Source organism: Sminthopsis crassicaudata, chromosome 3, assembly GCF_048593235.1.
Source record: "Sminthopsis crassicaudata isolate SCR6 chromosome 3, ASM4859323v1, whole genome shotgun sequence".
NCBI lineage: Eukaryota > Metazoa > Chordata > Mammalia > Dasyuromorphia > Dasyuridae > Sminthopsis > Sminthopsis crassicaudata.
In genome coordinates, this window is record NC_133619.1 from 262,618,513 (window position 1) to 262,638,363 (window position 19,851).

The 19,851-nt window shown below is 31.1% G+C and overlaps 2 protein-coding genes across 3 annotated transcripts in view; one reads left to right on the forward strand and one right to left on the reverse strand.

The window, feature by feature from the left end:
• The window catches only part of DYRK1A (dual specificity tyrosine phosphorylation regulated kinase 1A), a 288,823-nt gene extending 278,162 nt beyond the window's left edge, over positions 1-10,661 (forward strand). Inside the window, exons 16-17 of the mRNA XM_074300646.1 lie at positions 6,433-6,634; positions 10,498-10,661. The gene's annotated coding sequence lies outside the window, so the exon portion shown is untranslated. The remainder of the gene's footprint in view (positions 1-6,432; positions 6,635-10,497) is intronic.
• Positions 1-19,851, reverse strand: part of KCNJ6 (potassium inwardly rectifying channel subfamily J member 6) — a 179,743-nt gene that overhangs the window by 80,173 nt on the left and 79,719 nt on the right. The gene's annotated exons all lie outside the window — the stretch shown is intronic.

Genomic DNA, 19,851 nt, shown 5'->3' on the forward strand with positions numbered 1-19,851 from the left:
AAAAATTTCAAGAAAGGTCAATTTCACTGGGGTGAAAAGGGTGTTTAGTCCAGTTTAGATAGACTCAAAGCCAAGGCTCAAAGCTGCACAGAAAGCTTGGGACAGTGCTACCTTTATCCCAGGGATAGAGCTTGAGCATAAAAGCAAAAAAAAAAAGAAGAAATACCAAAAGAAAAGGAAAGAAAATGAGCAAGAAACAGAAAAGAACCTTGACCATAAAAAGCTAGTATGGTGATAGGGAAGATCAAAATACCAACTCAGAGAAATGTCAACAGAGGAAATCTCAGAATGATATGAACTGGTCTCAAGCTCAAAGGGGCTTCTTGCAAATGCTAATAAAAGACTTTAAAAAGAAAATATTAGCAGTAGAAGAAAAAATGAGAAAAGAAATGAGAATTATGTAAGAGAGAGCCAGCAGCTTAGAAAAGGAAGGAAATTCCTTAAAAAAATACAATTAGCCAAATGCAAAAAAAAAAAAAATCCACAAAAGAAACAACATCTTCAAAAGTAGAACTAATTAATTGGAAAAAGAGATACAAAAACTAATTGAAGAAAATCACACATTAAAAACTAGAACAGAGTAAATGGAAGCTGATAATTCTATGAAACATCAAGAATCAGTCACACAAATTAAAAAGAATGAAAAAATTTCTTTTAAGAAAATGTAAAATACTCATTGGAAAAATAGCCAGCCTGTAAAATAGATCCAGAAGAGATAATTTGAAAATTATTGGTCTACCTGAAGACAATGACCAAAAAAAAGAGCCTGGATAACATTCTTCAAGAGATCATTAAGGAAAACTACCCTGATTATTCTAGAAGCAGAGAGAGAAATAGTCATTGAAAGAATCCATTGATCACCTCTGAAAAGAGATCCCACAAGGAAAACCCCAAAGAACATTGTTGCAAAACTCCAGAACTATATAATCTCAAGGGAAAAAATCCTGCAAGCTTCCAGACAAAAACAATTCAAATATCAAGCAGCAATAATCAGGATTACCCAGAATCTTTATATCTTATTCTTACTTCTATATATATTTCTTTATATTGATCATTTTTGTTGTATAATAACATTGTATAGAATTATATTCCTGTATCATGACTAGAATAGACATTCTCCATTTGATGGGCACATATTTATTTGATTTTCAGTTCTTTATTACTACAAAAAATATTACTATGAATATTCTATATGTATAAGGCAATTTACATTTTGTCTTTGGCTGTAAAGGGCTGAAACTCTGAGTAGGTGCACTGGAATCACACAACTGAGCACTTAAGGCTACCCATCTTAGCATATGCTTGGAAAATGGCCCTTCCCACTATTCTGTGCTGGCTCGATAATTGGTGTATATAGATAATTGTAGGAGGGATTAGGGGGTGGAGTAAGACAAGCCAGAGTCACTTTTGTGATGGATGAGGAGAAGGGAGGTAGTGGAGAGCTTGTGTCCATTCTCTTTACTTCTCCTCCTTAAAGACCAAGAATAAAGACCAAGGACTTTTGCTTATCCTGACTCCGGCTGATTCTAAGGCATCCAGAGTGCTAACCAGGACCTCACATTTAGCCCTATTGTTGAACATGAAATAGTTTAAGGCACTTTTAAAAGCATTATTTCAAAAACTTTTTGGAATTATTAGACTAATTCATAACATCTTCAATAATGCATTAGTGTGTCTGTCTTTCAACCATCTCTTTTATGTAGACTACTTTCATCTTCTGCCATCTTTGTCAACTTATTTGGTGTGAAGTGAAGCCTTAGAATTGTTTTGAATTTCATGTTTCTTATTAGTGATTGAAAATTATCTTTCACAAGGTTATTAATAGTTTGCGATTATTTTCTTTGGAACTATTTTTCACCATTAATCCCTAGACCCATTTCAGAGATACTCATTCAAACATCATTTCCTAAACAAAATATTAATTTTGCTTGTGCAAAACTTATAAGTTTAATATAAGGAAAATTATCTTCTCTGATTTACTTAATTGCTTGGTAAAGACATTTTCATATCTGTGAAATGTACCTTTATAATATATTCTCTTTTAATTTTTTATGATATGTCTTTGAATATTGAAATTATTTTTTCAATTTGTGCTTATAATGGTATATGGTATGATATAAACCAATTTTCTGTAAATTGCTTTCCAGATTAATTAGCTAGTTCTTTTTAGCAGTTATTTTTCAGGTAATTTATGCCCCTTTGTTTACCAGTAATGAATTACTGAGTTTGTTTCATATTCTTTCTTATGCAACTTATTCTACTAATTTGATTTTTATTTGTTAAAAATACTAACTCATTTTTATTACTATAGTTTTATAATTTGGTGCCAGCAAATGTTATTCTCCCTACATTCTAATTTTTGTTTTATTATTTATATTGGAACTGAAAAACTTTTTTCCCTCTTCAAATATTTTGTTATTATTTAGCTCTATGAAGTATCCCCTTAGTAATCAGTATAGCTTATTGTTGAATCATTTTGGTCATGTATGACTCTTGTCATTTGGGCTTTCTTGGCAAAGATACTTGAAATTTCCTTTTCTAACTCATTTTACAGATGAGAAAACTGAGGAAAACTTGGTTAAGTGACTTATTCAGGGTCCCACAGCTAGTGATTTAAACTCAGGCATATTAGTCTTTCTGACTCCAGAACCAGCATTTTATCTCTATATTGGACCATTTAACAACCTCAGTTAAAATAGTACTATCATTTAAAATAATTTTGGCACTTTTTCAACATTTTTATCAATAATTTGGATAATGAATAAAAGGATATATGACATATCCATCAAATTTTCAGGTGCTTCAAAGTTGGCTCATTTGTTTGACACTAAGCATTCTAAAACAAATACTACTACAAGCCCGAATGTAAGACAAAGTCTAATAAGATCAAACTTAATAGATACAAATGTAAAATCTTATGTTATTATTATAGACAAAAAAATAGGCTTAAGAAAACAAGATAAAGGAGTTATGGTTAGAAAACAATTTATCTGAAAAAGATCTACTGGGTTTAGTATAATGCTAAAAAATCTTAGGTTCCTTTTAGAGAGTCATAAAATAAGGAGTCAAGATGGTAGAAGATATATTCATAGCTCAGCTCTTCCATCACACCTCCTCCACAAAGAATTAGAAAATGTACCAGGCTGAATTCTGATTGGAAAATCCAAGAAAGAGTTACAAGTAAGTAATCTTTCAAGGCAAGATTAGAAATGAAAGACATAGAGACCTGGAGGTACTGGGGACAGGATCTGGCCAAAACTGAGGTGCCCAGATTATATCAGTTCCCAAGGCTTAGAAAAAGACTGAGGTTATGTAACATGGAAGGAAGCACCAGTGTAGAAAGATGTCTTGGGGGTCCCTGAACTAGTGCAGGATATGGGAACAGATATTATCTGACAGCACTGTTGCTCACCATCCAGTTCTGTGTCATGGATTCAGGGCAAATTCAAGAGGGATCCTTTGTCTATGGGGTGATGGAGATGAGCAATCAGGCTTCAGATATGTACTGGGCAAGCAACAAGATCAGAAACAAACAGTAGCTATGAGGCTCTAACCCTCGGAGCAGAGCAGGGATCAGTTCCAGACTTCAGCCCAAGTTGAAGTCCATCATGATTTTAAGCTCTATAATTAAATACAAAATATATATATAAAGTAAGTGGCTTTTTGTGATTTTGTGGAAGGAAGTTATTGGCTACATATAGAAAGTTTGTATCATAGACCATAATGGAGACTTTTCTTAAAAGTAAAGTTTCTAACACAAAAAATTCAGATTAAGTTCAAAACTCTAACTCAAGTTTCAAGACACTAAGACTGATTCTGTTTTGTAATTTGTTTGCTCATTATTCCAACTTATTTAGTAACTTTGGATTTTATATTAGGGTCCAGGTTCTGCATACTTTTGGGATAATGTTTAAGCTGAACTTTTGTCCTCTTGAGAATCCTGTTTACAACTTTCTTGGAGTGTTGTTACATGATTCCATTATCTTAGGGACAGTTTAGGCTGAAGACCTATGAGTTTTCAGTGCTCTGAAAGTGATGTGATCTAAGGCAAAGTCAATTTTCTACTCTTCCAGTTTCAAACTCTCCAAGTTCCTGATTCAGAGATTTGGGTCTGAGTAAGATCCCTCTCTGGTTTTTCCTGGTTCAGCAGATTGTTGTTGGATTCAATGACTTTCAGACTACTGTGAAGCTTTTCATTTGCAGTGTAACAGAACTATAAACTCTTGGTCAATGTTTTCAACATTGTTTTCCTTAATATAGATCAGAAACTGAAACTATTTCCAAAGCCTGGCACATGGTATGCTTTTTTGATTGACTGGTTGAATGACCTCACTAAGATGTGAAGACCTTAGTGAAGGACTTCTCTGGATAAAGAGCACATAAATACTTCCAGAACTGTAAAATAAGGGGATTTAATTAAAAGACTTCTAAGGTCCCCATCAACTCTAAAACTATAATCTTAAGAACCTATAATTAAGAGTTAATAGAACTTTATTTCTTTGTGGATGAAAAGTGGATATGGACCACTATGGAAATTTTGATTGTATTTCTTCTGAGTACAGCTTTATTGAAAGAAAGATGTAGGTAATGACATTAATCAATGCTGAAGTCTCATTGCAATTGATATTTAAAATTTTGGACATAATCTGAATTTTTATGTTAAAAAATCTCCTATGTTTAAGAAAATGTTCAACATAGATGAGATTTTTGGGGAGTATAATTTATAAAAATGTACTAGAAATATCTTGATATACATTAAGTGTACAGTGAATATGATAATTTCCTATGGGATCATATTTCATATATTCAAGTGCAAAGTGATTTCATTTCAACCTTTATAATAGCTTACAACTGCCCTCATCTCATTACTCACATATTTATCACTTTGGTTCAACCCCCTATCTCATCTGGAGTATTGCTGAAGCTTCATAATATATTTTCTGTCTCAAGTCTCTTCCTTCTTCAATTTATCTTACCATCAAAATGATTTTCCATTAGCAAAGTTCTGTCCATGTAAGTCTGCTATGCAACAAAATACAGGGATCTTAAGATAATGGTACCATTAGCTTATGAAATTCTTTATAATCTGGTATCATTAGACCTTTCCAACTTTGTTATGCATTATTTTAATACTCTACTGACTGATCTTCTAGAAAGTTTTGCACTGGATTGAAGGCTAAGAAAGGAGGGAAGGGCAAAGATAGAGACTAAAGCAGCAGTAATCAGGAATAGAATGACAGTAATGCTAGTTATGTTGTCATGATCTCCCATATATAAGGAGAAGGAGGAAAAGTAAGGGAGCGATCTTGAGAAATATATAGCTATTTTGTAATATATATAGCCTTTATAGCTAAACCTCTGTTCACAAAGAAATGTCTATGCAATGGTTCTCTCTCTGAGAAAAATAAGTAAGTTCTGGAAAAGATTTTCCAACTTCTCTTCTTCCCATATTTGATTTTTTATCAGACTTTTTATATTCTTGTTTCTCTGTATTTCCTTAAATTATGCCTTATCCTCAATTTGGATTTCCCCCTTCACATAAAGATTTATGTGAACATGAATACAGTATATTTTATTATGTTGGAAAAGCAAAGAGGTTAAGGGTAGGTATAATGATAAACTGAAATATGCACAGCGATTCCAGTTTCTGGATAACTGAGGGAATTATGTCTTCAGGGAATATAAGCTATTATAATTTCATCAATAACATACTATTAGGGCAGCTAGGTGGCGCAGTGGATAGAGCACCAGCCTTGAATTCAGGAGGACCCGAGTTCAAATCTGATCTCAGACACTTAATGCTTCCTAACAGTGTGACCCTGGGCAAGTCACTTAACCCCAGCCTCAGAAAAAGAAAAAACAAAAACAAAAACAAAATAAAATACTATTACTAATTTGTTCTTTTAAAAAAGGTAGCTAGGTGGTATAGTGGCCAGAGTATTGGAGTCAGGGAGCATCTTCATGAATTCAATCTGGCTTTAGATACTTACTAGCTGTGTGACTTTGGGCAAATAAACCTTATTTGCCTAAAGTTTCCACATCTGTAAAATGTACTGGGGAAAAATAGCAAACTACTCCAGTGTCTTTACCAAGAAAGCCCAAAAAGAATTATGAAGAATCGGACATAACTGAAAAAAACAAACAAACAAAAAAAAAAACAAAAACAAAAAAAAACAACTCTTCATTAATTCTTTAAATTAAGAAAGGAAAGAATACATTAATATCCAGACAATCAGCCTGAACTATGTCATTGGCCAGTTGGAGTAACAGGAGGTGAATTCTTTCTACAAATTTTCATTTGTTAGATCAATCGATTACTATTATTAAGACCCCACTATTTGGTTTGACTTGTGATTTATTTGGAGTTAAGGAATTTGAAGAAGGAAGGGCACTTATATTAAGGCATATCTTCAATTATTTTGTAATTTACAGTTTTAGAAAGTGAAAAATAGAGTAAAAATCCGAATCTGAAAATATGCTGTTAAGAAGAAACATTTGAAACATATGAATTCATCCAGAGTTAAACTGAGGGACCAGAACAGAATTTGTTAAGCCTCAGATAAATTCAACAAACCTGAGGGGACATCATGATTTTGGTCAAGACTGCAACATTAGACATGGCTAAAAGACACAAGTATGGAAACTGCGTAGTGCTTAAAGGCACTGTAGGTAATGAAATAATATTCATGCTAGTTATAAAGGTACCACATTGTATAGTATCTGAATGCCTAAAAGAAAAGCCAAGGTGAATTGCAGAGAAAAAAAGAATTGCCAGAAACTTTTACATTCTTTTTTCAATCTTAATTCTATTAAAATAGATAGCATTTAAATGTTTGGATAAAATTTTAAATTAGTTAGATGTGATATATCTATGATAATTATTAAATAGGAATTGAAAGAAATCTACTTAATTCTAAGTGATTTACATTTATGATGAATAAGGGAATTAAATTAAATCCTTTAAAGACCTCAGCACTATTAGACCTCCTCAACAAATATTATTTGAAAAAAAGTTCACATTTAAATGTAGATTAAATAATATAATCTTAAAGTACATATAAATCAAAGAACAAATTATAGAAAAGATTTTATCAAATAAATTGATGAGACAATACATTAAAACTTTTGAAATGCAGTCAAAGAAGTTCATGTGAGAAAATAGCTATCTCAACACATTCATCTACTTTTTAAAAGAAAAAAGCAAAAAACAATGAACTGCAACTAAAAAAATAGATAACATGGAAAAGCTACAAAAAAGAAAGCACAAAGAAGCACAAAAAATAAAAATTGAAAATAAAAGAATAGATAAAAGAAAGAAACAAATGCTAAGATATTGGATTAGTAAATAAAACTAAGAATTAAAAACTAACAAAATAGGAAAATAGCTTATGTGATAAAATAGATCATATTTAATCTGATAAAAAAGGAATTGAAAACCAAATCTCCAACATAAAAATGATAAGAAAAAAAGAGAATAGAGAATAAAGAAAAATATTTCTAATATTGGTTATGCTTAATTATATGCCAATGCAATTTATAACTTAAAAGAAATAGAAAATATCCAGAATAAAAAAATGAATTGAAGAAATTAAAATTTGATCTTAGAACAAGAAATTAAATAAGCTTTAAGTAAAGAAATGCAATTAAAAAAACAAAAATGAAATAAAGAAATTTTAAAAAATCAGTCATTCTCATGGAGTCAAAAGAAATTTGAGGAAAAATTCAATTCAGTTATATTCACAATATGTTTATTGTGAATATAAAATTAAATAGTAGCAAAGAGACTACAGAAATATGGTCAAAGGATTGTACTTTAAGTTTATAATAGGAGTGATAATATGGGGCAAAATTAGGAAATCTATAAATTATAAAAAATATATATATATGACTATATAAATAGAAAAAGGAAAACAAACCCTTTGGTTAAAATCCAACATTGATTTATGGCAAAATATTAAAAAACAGGAAAAATGTAAATGCACATTCTGTAAAAAATGATAATAAAAGCAGAGTTGTAGTGAAGCACAAATATAACAATATGTATAGTGTTTTGCAAACCTGAAAACACTGTATAAGTGTTGTTGTTATATAGAACTTTCTTCAGAATTATAAAAGTATTTTACAGAATTCAAGGACTAGTATTAGTTGAATGAAGAATCACTTGAGAAGCTATCTGCAGCCAGAGAAAGAATTGATAGATAAAAATATGTGTAGAATGATTTTGCATATATCTATGTATATACATAGACATAATAAATATACTATAATCATGAAATAATATATAAAATATACTAATAACTATATGAAGTAGTATATAATAATTACAAATATGTGTGTTTAATAGTAGCTATCTCTAGGGCAGGGTTGACAGAAAAGAAAAAAAGAGGGAAAAAAGAAAGTTACATGATAATTTTATTATATATTTAAAAGGAATAGCATAATAGATTTGTAATTTGGTACACACTCTTTAAAAAATTCTATTATAATATGGAAATGTTTTTTATGTCATAACTCTAAAATATAGAGAATATATGCTCAGATATTGGTTAAATAAAGTTATTTTTGTTGTTTAAAAACATTTGAGACATTTCCCTTTTAATGAGGCATAAAGCAAAAATGTTACTGTCAGTACTATTACTTAATTTAGTTTGAGAAACAGTAAGTATAGAAATAATATCAGTGAAATTCAGGAAATATGCATAGGCAAAGAAGAACAAAATTACTACTACTTGCAATAAATTTTTTAGAACTCCTTAGAAATAATCAAAATGATTAATTAAAGATAAAATCAGTGTGGGGTAGCAAGTTATAAAAGAAACCACGAAAATCTCTACATAGCTTTATATAGATAGTCTTTCTATATGTTACTGGAAAAAATAATCTAATAGGTAAAAATAGAAAAAAAGAATTTCATTCAGAGAAAATACAGAATATACAGAGTATTGGGAAATTCTCCTACTATGATGTATCCAGGAATTAGTTGAATATCTTTGGCTAAGGGTCTGCACACATTTATTAAACACTTATTATATGCCAGAAATTGTTTAGTATCGAGGTTATAAGGAATAGCAACATATGGTCAGTGTGCTCAAGAATGCCTTTCATTCTAATGGAGGAGGCAACATTAAAAAAATAAAAACTGTATATACAAGATACATACAGTGTAAATGGAAAGTGGTCTCAGAGGAAAGGCACTAGCAGTAGGTGATTGAAGGAGAATGTTAGTGGGGCCAAAGGTGGAGAGTACTGGGATAAATCCATTGCAGAAAGTAGGTTGTGAGAATATCCTTGAAAGAAGCCCAGAGAAGCCCAATACCTAGAAACAAATGACGATAATATTATACTATTTAATTAGCCCAGAAAGACTAATTACTATGATAAGGATTCTCTATTTGATAAAAATTTCTGGGAAAACTTAAAAGCATTCTGGTCAAAAGACTGAAAAAAGTAAGGTTTATTGTTTAATCATTTCAGCTGACCCCCTTTTAGGGCTTTTTTTTTTTTTTTTTTTTTTTTTTTTAACAAAGATGCTGGGATGGTTTGCCATTTTTTCCCGTTCCAGATCATTTTATAGATGAGGAACTGAGGTAAATCAGATTAAGTGGCTTTTCCAAAGTCACATAGGTAGTAAGCATCTGAAGCCAAATTTGAACTCAGGTATTCTGGACTCTAGGCTTAGTGCTCTATCCAATGTGACATCTTGATAACCTGAGTATAAGATATTTCCTATCAAAAAGAGATCAAGGAGAAATAATATTAAGAATCATTGGATTATCTGAAAGCTATGACCAAAAAAAAATCCCACACATCATATTTCAAGAAGTCATGGATAAAAATTGCCTATATCTATTATAATGAGAGGACAAAAAGATACCAAAATGAACTTTCAAATTCAGAGTTTCCAGATCAAAGAAAAAATTATATAGCCAGAAAAAAGTTCAAATACCAAAAAGTCAAATTGTGATATACCAATACCATACAGAATTTGATATGTTGCACTTTAAAGGAGGAAAGAGGCTAGAATATATTATAAAAAGTCTTGTAACCAATAATGAGTTACTTTAAAAATTGAGCATAACTCTATAGGAAGCAAATAGATTTTTAATCAATGGAAGAACTAATAATATTAGAGGACTGATAATGTAAGAGAATGCGTAGGGAATGGTGGCTGATACAGTCTCCCATGTGGAAGATATTAAGGATCCTGTTTACAGAAAAGCAATTATGATGTACAATGAAAGTTCCCTACTCCCCAATTTGAAGCACAATCACAGGTTTTGTAATTGATTTTGCTTTGCTAATGATGTAATGTGGAGACAGATTGTGGATAGACTGTGAAATCAGAACTTTTGGATCTTGCCAAGTTGATCAGCGTTAGAGAAAGTATGGACTAAAGCCTTAGACTAAGGATTTTATCAGAGCTACGGAATAAAGCTGAGAGTGTATGGCTCTATTATTATTTCCATCTCACTTATGTCTATTCTTTCCTCTTATTAGATGAGGGAGACTGGACCTGGCTACAACTTTTGAAAATCAGAAGAATAAACCATGAGGAGAACAGAGAGTGTGATAAATACCAGGATATTGGCAGCCTGATGTTGAAGAGTGAATCCCAAGTGATCTGCTTGGTCTATTACTATCATAAATGTGAACTCATCCAACTATTGGTCATGATTCTTTTAGAATTAAATGTTCTGAGGATAATGCATGGCTAAGTTTGAGCTCAATCTCCCCAGGGACCAAGAAGGTATAGAGGAGGAGTGTGTCCCTTGGTACTGGAAAAAAAAAATCATACTTCCGTTGTTAACAAATATCCATTTTTGATGTTAATAACCCTAATTGATGCTAACCTGAACTGGCATGTGCAAACAAAAATACATTTAATTAAATAGGAAAATAAAAGGGAGCAAATAGGGAGGAAATTAGAAGAGGGTTAGGTACAGAAGGATTAGTCCTAAGTAAAACAACCTCTAATTTCAGAGGGTCACTTGTGAAGTAGGGTTTAAATGGAAAGAAATCAGAAATTTGTGATTAGGATCTGTGAGGAGAGGAACAGGAGAATGGAATTGGATGACATCAAACATAGAAAAAATGGCATTGAACGCATGCCTCACTTATTACCTTATCCCTTGTAAAGAGAATGCAAGAAATAGAGGTAAAAGAAGCAGCAGAAAGCAAGGTATAAGAGAATGGGTTGGAGGGACCTTACAATTAATGATCATGACTAGGAATGTAAATGGGATGAACTCACTTCTAAAAGACAAATGGATAGCAGAATGGATTAAAAATTGAATTCACAGTTTGTTGATTTAAAGAAACACACTTGAAAATAAAGATTCACATAATTAAACTAAGAAGTTGTAACAAAATTCATTATATTTCAACTGAATTTTAAAAAGCAGGAAGTACAATCATGATCTCAGAAAAGATAAACATAAAAATTAGCTAGATCAAAAGAGATAAACAGGGAAAAGAATATCATGTTAAAATAAAAAAGAATTAATTTATATTAAATATATCAATATTAATTTCAATACTCTAATATATTCATTGAATGATAATCTAAATATTCAAAGTAAAGTTTCATTGACTACAGGGAGAAATAGTAAAAGCATAGAGAGATAATCTCAGTGTATTCCTTTTGGACCTAGATAAATCTAGCAAACAAACAAAAAGAAACCAAACTAAAACAAAAAACAAAAACAAAAAAAAAGAAAACAAGAAAGAAGTTAAGAACCTAAATAGAATTTTAGAAGAATTGATCTTTGGTGATTACAGAATTGGAAGAGTAGACATTTGTCACAGATCTCATGAAAAATTAGGGCATAAAAACATCATAGACAAATATAGAAAAGTGGAAAAATCAATATTATTTCATAATGACAATTCACTAAAATTATATTAAATAAAGGGCGGTTGAAGAAAGAATTAAAAGTTAATTGGAAGCTAGAAAACATTGAATTTATAATTAACCTAAAATTTTGAACTAAGAATAAATCACTGAAATAATTTCATAAAAGAATGGCAATAATGAGACAAAATTCCAAAATTTTCATTATCTATGCAAAGCAATCCTTGTTTATGTCTCTAAACAATTTCATCAACAAAAGAGAAAGGATAAGTTAATTAAGCATGCAAATTTAAAAACCAAAAAAGAACCAATTAAAAAATTAAATTAAGCACCAAAATGGAAATTCTAAAAATAAAAGAAAATTACAAAATTAAAATTAGAAATTGAAAAAAAATTTTGTAGTTGTCCTTTAAAAGCAATAACAAAATAGATGGAGCATTAGATAATTTGATTTTAAACAGAAGAAAACCAGATTACCAGTATCAAAAAATAAAGACAATTTCTAAGAAATAATAGAAATAGAAATAATTTAAAATTATTTTTACCAACTATATCACAATGAAACTAATAACAACATATGCCCTGGGTAAGTATTTACAAAAAGTAAAGCATATATTTAAAAAAACCCCAGAAGATTTAAGTAATTTGTGTTCAGAAAAAGAAACTGCACAAGCAATGAAATTTCAAATGTAATTAAAAATAATTTCAAAGAGTAATTCATCATATTAAAAACAAACTTCAAAAAAAATTGGGAAAAAACTTATTTCTATGATGCAAATATGTTTTTAATACCTAAACCAGAAAGAATTAAAGCAAAGGAAAAAACCCACCAACACACCAACATCACTAATAAGGACTGATTCAAATTTAAGTATACCCCAAATTTAAAAAAAATACATAACAAGATTTTAAATAGATGATACCTTATTACCAAGTTGGATTTATATAAAAAATGCAGAGATGGTTCTAAATGTGAAAACTATAAATACAGAAATAAGAGTTACATTAATAACAATAACAATAAAATCACATCAGATCAATAAATTCAGAAAAAACTTTTAAAAATTGAATATTTATTATCATTAAAACATGAAAAATATAGGAATAAAGGGAATTTTCCTTCATATGATTAGTGTATTATCTGTGGGGAATAGGCTAGAGACCTTTCTAATAAAATCATTTGTGAAGCAAGACTTTATTATTATCACTATTTGATATAGTACCAGAAATGCTATTGTAGCGAGACAAGAAAAATAAATTGAGATAATAAATATACCAAAACTATAAATAAAATCATCACTTTTTATGTTTACATAGACAATTCTGAAAACTCAACTAAAATTACTTTTAAAAATTAATAACGAGCAAAATTGCAAGATATCAAATATATCAAATCAACCTTTTTATGTATTAACAAATCATTAGTCTTTTTACATATTAACACCAATACCCAGTAAGAAGGCACATAAAAATTCCTTAAAAATAGCTGGAGACTATAGTGAGGTAGGCTCAGTGGATAGAGAATTGCATCTGGAGTTAAAAAAAATCTGAATTCAACTCTTTCCTCACTATCTGTGTAATCCTGGGAAAGTAACTTAACCTCTATTTTCTTTAATCCAACAGAGAAGAAAATGGTAAACCATTTCAGTATTTTTGCCACAAAAACTCCAGACAGTAGATATGGTCCACAGGATCATAAAGAATTGGACATAGTGAATGACTGAATAAGAACAGCAGCAAAGAATGTAAAACAAAATAAAACAAAAAACTCTGGGAGTAATGTATCAAGACACTCTACAATTATGTAGTCATATAAACCACAACAAACCACTCTATAGAAGTAGAGAACTAAGTCATGGTAGAAGTATTAATATGTACTAATTATTATTTTAATTAATTAATTTAATCCATTTAACTAATTGTGGTTTGTTTAAGACAGTACAGGCCAATTGATAGTATTACTTAAATTAATTTCCAAATTTAGTGCTGTACCAGTTAAATTGCTGCTGCTGGTAGCTATCTATTCACTGATAGAATCTTGCCTGGAGTCAGAGAGAACTGAATTTGAGTCCAGATTCAGGCAATTACTATCCATGGAACTCTTGCCAATTTATTTTTCCTCTGCTATCTGTCTCAGTATCCTCAAGTGTAAAACTGTTAATAATAACACCTACTCAGAGCTCTTGTGAAGATCAAATGAAATCATACTTGTAAAGTGTTTAATTCTTGTAAAGTGCCTGAAACATAGTAGGTTCTGTCAAAGCTTATTCCCTTCTTTCTCTTCTAAAACTACCAAATTATTATTTATAAAACTAGACAAAATAATAGTAAATTTTTTTGAGAAATAAAATATTAAGAAGAAAAAAAACAGGAAGGAAGGAGGAAGGGCTAGTATTATTATTTTTATAACATTTTCTGGTATAGTATTTAGTATAATGTAGTAACCATCAACTTGATTTGATTTTGGTTAAAAAATAGTGGGGTCCATGGGATCCATCTGTAAAAAAAAAGATTAGATTTACATCGTACAGAATCAAACCTACTTACTGGGATAAAGCCTCATCAGAACTGTCATGAAAATTGTAAAACAATTTGATATAAATTATTTTTAGGCCAATAGTAACTTGTTTCACTATATATTCCAATAGCTACATAACTTTGATATAAAAGGTTATCTCAAAGAAATTAAAGGAATCAGGGAGGATTATTTTTTATATATGTGGATAGAAGAGTTTGTAAACAGTTATATTTTACAAAGGAAAAGTGAGCAATTTTGATTACATAAAATTTAAAAAGATTTTGCACAAATCAATGATTAGAAGGGACATAATCAACTACAAAAAATTATGGTAGAAAATTTCTTTTATAAAGATGTCATCTTTCACATATAAACACACACATATATATGTATTATATATGTATGCAAATATATAATACATGTATATGTAATATCTTTCTTTGAGAACTACCTACTCCTTTGACTGTTCTTATAAATTTGAATCAGTTCCACATATAAACATATATTTATGTATGAACACATTTATATATGTATGCACACATGTTTATAAATTCCTCTCTTCTTCACTCCTACATATTCAGTAAGTTGTCAAATGTCATCATTTTCACTTCCATAACATCTGTCTGATATAGCACCTTCTCACTATTCAGATCAGGATATTTATCATCTACAGTGTTACAATAGCCTCCTAATGGTCTTCTTGCCTCAGGTCTTCTCTTCAATCCAAATTCTGACCTATACAAGTGCTGAGGTAATTTTCCTAAAGTGTTAGTCTGAGTCATTCCCCAATTTGCTAAATTCCCATGACTAGATGGAGAGCTGGAGGGAATAAATATCTTTTGGTCAGTCAAGGAAAACTATAGAATAACTGCAGATTTATAACAGATCCTGTGATGAATAATCACCGCTTCCTGCAATATGAAGAGATCTTCAGGGAATTGTAAACTAGAGTGACATATGGGAACTACATGGGAAGAGACTAGTGCTGTCTGCTGAGAATACTGGAAGCAAGATTCTGAAAAAAGACATTTTGTAGAGATATATTGGAACAATGGAGGAAAGCACCAATGTGGAGAAGGCTTTTCTAGGAATAGTTTCTGAGGTTCTAAAAATTATTAGAAGTTACAATAGCTGGTGTTTATAATTGCTATTACTCATAAAATACTTTAAATTTTGTAACATCCTTTATACATATTAATTCATTTGATACTCACAACAATCTTGTTAAGTAGGTGCTATTATTATCTCTGTTTTATAGATTAGGGAATGGATGCACAAAAAGATTAAGTGAGATTTGCCCCAAATCGCACAGCTAGTGTCTAAGCCAGGATTTGAACTTAGGTCTCCCTGACTCCAGGTTTTAAACTCTATCCCTTGCACTATTTAGCTGCCTTGCTTTCAGTCGAGTTGTGATTTTTACCCACTATGGGCTTTGAGAAAGCCCTATCTGTTTCTGTTAATGCATAAGTAAAATTGTTTATGATTGAGCCTTGTGAGCTTGGAGAACTGGAGTATATATCCTGGTGGTGAAGGTACCATATATGAATTTCCCAAATTATCAATGAGTTAGAGAAGTGAGAACTTTCAAAAAGGATGCTCTCATTCTCCTCAAATTATCTTGTATTTGCTATCCATTCCAGAAGAATAAAAAGTTCCTTGAAGGCAGACTGTTTATTATTTCTCTTTTTATAAAATAGTGAGCACTTGTTTAATGGAATTAACTCAATCTTTTCAGCCTTGATGTCTCAACCTACCCTCCCAGCCTTTTTTTTTCTTCATATCACTCCATTTGTAGTTCAGCCAAACTCTAATACTTCCATTTACCAAACTTGCGAGTTATTTTGGGGTACTCTCACAAGTTATTTTTTGATTCATAGCATATTCTTTTGTCTCATAGTCCTATTTTGGATTTCTCATCTTTAAAGATGAGAAAAGATTCTTCATATTTTCCTTGGTTTCTCAAACTGTTACTGTTCTTTCCTTTGACACCATCAAACCCTTTATTATAACTATCTGTGCACATACAATCTTCATCTCTCAGTATTCTTAAGGATTAGGACTATTTGGATTTATTGACTTGAAAGGGAAAAAAAAGTAAGTCAGGAGACTTAACTAAGTATACCTTACATACATATGTATTTAACATAGGGCAAGAGGCTCTTAATAAATGAGAGCCTTCTTTTAGCATTCACTGACTTTTGGCACTGGCTCTTGAGCTAATTTTAAAATTTAATTTTATAATTTAAAAAAATTATCAATAATGTATTTCTCTCTATCCTTCCCATAAATGAACAAAAAAGATAAAAGAAAACAACAACAAAAAAAGAAAGCCTTGATAATAACCAAGCAAAGTGAATGTCTGCATTGATCATATCTCTTTCTATATCCTGAGTTCTCAGGTTAATTGCATGTATACAATGAAGAGAAAACTAAGAAGCCTATCACAATTTTTAAAAATTACTTTTGATAATGGTGGTGATAAAAATAACAAGTTATTATTTATGTATCATTTACTATTTGCCAACTGCTTTCTCTCATTTGATCCTCACAGCAACTCTAGGAATTTGATGCTATTATAATTATTATTTTATAAATGAGGAAACTAAGCATTTATTAAGTGAATATTATGTGCCAAGTATTGGCTGAATTTTTAAAAGGAGAAAACAAATGCTTATATTTGGGGAAACACTTGACAAAATCAATTATATCACTTTGTCAGTTATATCATTTATCCCTCTACATATACCCTTGACTCCACCCTCTCTTGAATTTCCAGAAGATTGTTCCTGTATTACATATACTTTGTTATTAATCTTCATTTTTCATCTATCCAATAGATTCTTTCCTACTCTTTACAAATACATTCATGTCTCCTTCACCCTTAATAAAGTTTCACTTGATCCATCTAGCCTAGATAGATATAGCTAGCTGTATCCCTGCTTTTTCTCCTCTCTCTCATGGTTAAGCTCCTTGAGAAGTCTATCTGCAGTTGTTGCCTTTAATTCTTCCCCTTTCTCTCTCCTTTAAATACCCCGTAGTCTGGCTTTCAACTTCATAATGGAACTGAAACTCCTCTCTTATCCAGTAATCCAGTGGAAAATACAATGGCCTTTTGTCAATCCTCATCCTTTTTTGGTCTGGGCAATATCATCTGTGACTTTTTCTCACCTGGCTTATCCATTCTGTTGCCAATTTTTTTTTTTTTTTGCCATTTCCAACATTACATCTCATGCATACTTTTCCTTCATTCCTATTACATAGCCACTAGTCTGGTTTAGATCTTTATCATTTCATATCTAGTCTATTGAAATAGCTGTCTGGGTAATCTTGCCCATCAAATCTTGTCCTAGTCCATCTGCCACTCAGCTGCCAAAAAAGGGCAGATGTCATAAACCACCACTCTCCCTCACTACCGTTAGTAATCATCTCTAGTATCAAATATAAAGTCCCTTGCTTGGTGTTTAAGACCCTTTAAAACCTGGCCATTTTCTATCTTTCCAAGTATTATTATTCTTTACTCCCCTTTAGGAATGCTACAATCTGACTCTAGTCTTCATACTCCATACATGACTTCTATCTCCTGACTGCATTTTCACTTTTTGTCCTATGCTTACGAGATATCATAACCCTTGATTTCCCAGTCGATATTCATCAGTCAGTTAACAAGTTTTTATTAAGTATTGGGAGAAAGAGTCAAGATTTCAAAGTAAGAGAAGATACTATTGTCTACCTTCCTACCAACGTTCTTCCACAAAAATCTAGAAAATGCATCAAAATCTGATCATATTGTACACAAAGCATTCTGGAGTCGAGAGCCTGGAAGAGACAAGACTGACAGCAGAGGAAGAAGTACCAAGGCAGAAACAGATCACTCCAAGCACTCCAAGGGGAATCCTTGATCTAGTACAGGAATAGATGCCATTTTGGCAGCTCTATCACCCATCACCCAGTTCTGGGTCACAACTTTAGGGCAATAGTCATGAAGATGAACCTTATCTGTGTCCTGAGCAAAAGACTAAGTTCCAGAAGTAAAAAGGAGTTCTGGTTCCAAAATCAGAGCCTGGACTCAAAATAGAGATACTAGACCAAAGGAGAGCCTACAATTCAATTGTTTTTAACCTACAGAAAATCACGTGGACTAATAATGGCTGGGTCTAGTTTTCAATCTATTGAAGCTGAGAGATCCAAATCTAGTTCCAGAGCTCAGACTAGGTCTGAGCATACCTCACTCAGGATCACACTACTTTGTGCACCCAAAACTAATAGCTTCCAACCTGAGTTGTAGAATCAATCGAAGATTGTGCGTAACAACACTCTGAATTCCAAAGTCATGAAGGATAGAATGACCAAAAAAAAAAATCTTACTATAAAGCTCAATACACAAATTCAGAACAAGAGAATTTCTGAAAACTATATATAAAGCTTCAAAGAATACAAGTCCAACAAGGATTCTTAGAAGAATAAAAGCAAGAATTTAAAAGAAGTCAAAAATGATTTCAAAAATCAAATGAGAACAATAGGAAAAATGTGAAAAGAAATGAGAGCTAGGGAAGAAAGACATGAAAAGAAAATTAACAGTTTGGAATTGGAGATACAAAATTTTACAAAAGAAAATAATTTCTTGAACCTCAGAAGTGACCAAATGGAAGCTAACAATTCCCCAAAGACTTCAAGTTATAATAAAACAATCAAAAGACTGGAAAATATAGGTGAAAAATATGAAAAATAAATGAAAACTTTTAGTTACATGAGCCAGTCAAAAATAACTAGAAACATATAACACATATATTATATGTATACCTGTTAGATAGGATTTTATATTTCATCTGGGAAGTAATAGGGAGTCATTCAAATTAAATGGAGTTAGAGACCTTTTGTTAATTAAAAAAAACCATTAGATTTAGCATTTAAGAGATCACTGGTAACTTTAAAGATAGAGAGAAGTTCTTTGAATGTTGAAGTTGTGAAGAGAATGAGAAAAGAAGAAGCAGAGCCTCTAGTGTAGATCATTTTCTTAAGGGCTGTTGAGGTGGAAATTAGTTTCCCAGTAGGAAAATATTCTGTATCTTGAGATAGGGTAAACTTTGAAAAGTTCTTCTGAAAAAAAATTTAGTTTTGGCAACTCTAAATACTTAATTATTAAATTTTGTAGTTTAGCTAATCTGAAACAATTGATTTTAGTTGCTGGATAATGAAACAAATTATGAATAGAAATGAAACAGGTAATCTCTCAAATAGATATTAAAGGGGCTTATATATATATATGTATATATAAAATGTCATTTTTTTTTTGGTCCCACGTGGGTTGGTGATTTTTGCAATGTACTTTGTCTGCGGCTCAAACGGCCTTTCTTCAAACCAGGCTAGTGATATCTAGTAAGACACTGAATAACAGCTGACCCTAATAAATGTCAGTTCTATTTATTTATTTATTTATTTGTTTGTTTGTTTATTCAGAATATATTTTAGTCTTTGATAATGC